The following is a 2,991-nucleotide window of genomic DNA, read 5'->3' on the forward strand; positions in this document are numbered from 1 at the left end:
CTCATGCACTCTGTCTCACGCTTTGTAAGCTGCATTGTCTCAGAGGACTTTCTTGACTGGTCATGCATGAAGATCAGTTTTGTCAGCTAAAAGAAAAGGAGTACTTGTGGCACCTTAGAGACTAACCAATTTATTTGAGCATAAGCTTTCGTGAGCTACAGCTCACTTCATCGGATGCATACTGTGGAAAGTTTAGAAGATCTTATTATATACACACAAAGCATGAAAAAATACCTCCTCCCACCCCACTCTCCTGCTGGTAATAGCTTATCTAAAGTGATCACTCTCCTTACAATGTGTATGATAATCAAGTTGGGCCATTTCCAGCACAAATCCAGGTTTTCTCACCCCCCCCCCCCCACACACACACACACAAACTCACTCTCCTGCTGGTCAGCTGTTGCAATTTCAAAGCAATTGTTTGCTATTTGGTGTTTTTCTTAAAGCACTAGCTCCTGAAGTCATTTTATTTTTTAAGCATCTCAATCTCAACTTTTTAAATCAAAGTTTCTAGTCCTCATTGTATGTTAGTATAGAGGTGGCATATGTGAAACCTATGGGGTGGTGATTGATTGATTGCTAATGCATCCTGGGCATTGTCTATGTGAAATCCTGCTGTGGATGACAAACCTAGGGAATTTCAACACCATGATGAGCAGAGGTCTATTAGTTGCTCTAGAAAACAGGGCCTTGAGCTGGATATCTGTAGACACTAGGAGTCCTAAGTTTCTTTTGTCCTTTGCCTCACAAGTCATATGGAAGCATTCAAAAGTTTTTGTTTCTGGGATGTGGCACCATCTGAGACTAGAGGGCAATGAACTTCTACCAGGCCTCTTCTTTTTCCCATGTTCTAGGTGTGCTGCTCCCTGGGAGTACCCAGGGTTGTGAGGTGCCTTGCTACCACCTGCCCTTAGCATGAGGTTGCCTTGTCTGTGCCTGCTGTGGGTCAGTACGCCAACTCCACCAGCCTGTGGCAATACAACCACTGCCTTCCAGGACTCTGCAGGCCCCACTTTCTCTTTCCAGGTTAATGATAGGAACACTCCAACTCCCAGGTCCTCCAAGCGTGCCCTTGGAATGCCCAGCCCCTGTTCCACTTGTCATTCACAGATCCTTTACTCCCAAAGGAATAGAACACACCAGTTTACCAGTTTCATGTCAGGATCACCACTCTGCTCAATACCCAGATGTGTTTTATAGTAAAAACAAGAAACGTATTTAACAAAGAACAGAGATTTTAGAAGAAGCAAGTAGAATAAATGAGACCAAATGGTTACATAAAAAATAAAATATTCACACACATTCTAGAACTTAGTTTTTCTCATCAGCATTTTTTCAGCCATGCAGGCTACAATCTCTTTTCCATTTCATAAGCCACACTCTCAGCTTGTTCCCCTCAGTAAAGGATGCAGACTGTAACTCTCTGTACCTCTAATTACAGTCCAAAAATCTATTGTCTTCACTTGTAAACAGGACTCTCTCCTCCTGGTTTATTTCTTCCTGTAAATTCCCTTTCTGGAAGATTTCACAGTCCCTTCATTAGCATTTGTCTCTCATTGTAAATGGGCATCCACTGTGAGCCATGCAATACACAATTTACATGTAGCCAGACAGATAAACACCTCTTGCCTGAAAGAAACTTGTATCTCCTGTTTTGGTGACAAGCCCCAAGTTACAAACATTAAGAACATAATTTTCAGTGTAGGTACATCACGACTTATACAATATCCATCCATACATTTCACAGCAGGGACAAGTGTGACACACGCTTTCAGCAGAGACCTTACATGACAATCTTTGGCAAACTTCTATGTAGATACCAGGCACAGGAGATCCCTGTAATACCGCTGTCCCCTCTGTCAGTTGGCACCAAGAGGTCCCCGGATCACAGTAGTTTACGACCATGAATAATCCCACTGACTTCAATGAAAAGTCTGTACAAAATGTAAGTAAATGAAAACATCTGAAACAAAGTAATGATAATGTAGTAATTGAAAATTAATTTTAAACTGAAAGAACTTTCAGAAACAACCTAATTTTTTATCCCGGAAAAAAATGGAGCACTGTACCTTGAAAACTAAGTCTCCAAGGCAGCAAGCCTAGATCTTTAACCAAACAGGAGGTTGAGTACTGCCAACAATAGGATGCAAGAAGTAAGCAGAGTCCAAATGCATTTGAGTCCAACAGACATGGATGTTGACAAATAGCTATTTAATCAGTCTAATTTATCTGTCAATACTTACTTTAAACTTGTTTTTGAAATGTTGTATTTAAGGTGGACAGCTGATTTTAAAAGACCTTAAATAAAAATCAGAAAATGTTATATTTTGTCAAATTACAGCAAAAGGCAGCAAAAAAGTTTACAATAAAAAAGAGAGAGATTTCAAAAGTTACTAATCAATAAGCAGAATTCTATTATCTCCCTATATCATCAAAGAACTGGAAATCTTGGGAAAGAAAATGGTGGTCTCTAAACCTGTATTTCAGTTTTAAAATACACTTCAAAGAGCACTAAAAAGCATAAACCAAATTACTTTAACCCCACATGTAATATCCCTTCTTTGAAAATCATGTACGGTTGGAAACACTTTTTTTTTTTAAATGAGCATTTTAAAACTTGGATTTTACCCTTTAAGAGCAGAAGCCAGGAAGCACAAATGTTCAGATTGCCTTCTGTTGGGTGCAGTCTGCCAATAACCAGAATACAGAGTCCTCCTCACCAGTGGGGGATCCAGCTACAGTAAAAAAACCTGTGGCTCCAAGACTTCAGCTCCAGGACTTGTCCCTCTTTCCTCTGAAATTAATACAATTTCTAACCCTTTGGCTCTTTGTTCTTTCATTATGCTACATGACTTGTTGAAATACTGGATTGCTACTGTTCCTCATTCTTACTTTGAAGCCTGGGATTTATAAATGCTCAGTTAAAGGAATTCTCTCATTTACTTCACTGGAAGCTGCATTGGACTCCAAAGGCCTGATTTTCTACTTCTT

General features: G+C 39.8%; 1 long non-coding RNA gene across 1 annotated transcript; it reads right to left on the reverse strand.

The window, feature by feature from the left end:
- Positions 1 to 1,217: 1,217 nt before the first annotated feature.
- Positions 1,218 to 2,130, reverse strand: LOC142071396 (uncharacterized). The gene is made up of 2 exons (XR_012667426.1): positions 2,070 to 2,130; positions 1,218 to 1,934 (listed from the first exon to the last, which is right to left on the reverse strand). It is a non-coding gene; the product is annotated as an uncharacterized LOC142071396 (long non-coding RNA).
- Positions 2,131 to 2,991: the final 861 nt, after the last annotated feature.

The sequence above is a fragment of the Caretta caretta genome, chromosome 3 (genome assembly GCF_965140235.1).
Source record: "Caretta caretta isolate rCarCar2 chromosome 3, rCarCar1.hap1, whole genome shotgun sequence".
NCBI classification, from domain to species: domain Eukaryota; kingdom Metazoa; phylum Chordata; order Testudines; family Cheloniidae; genus Caretta; species Caretta caretta.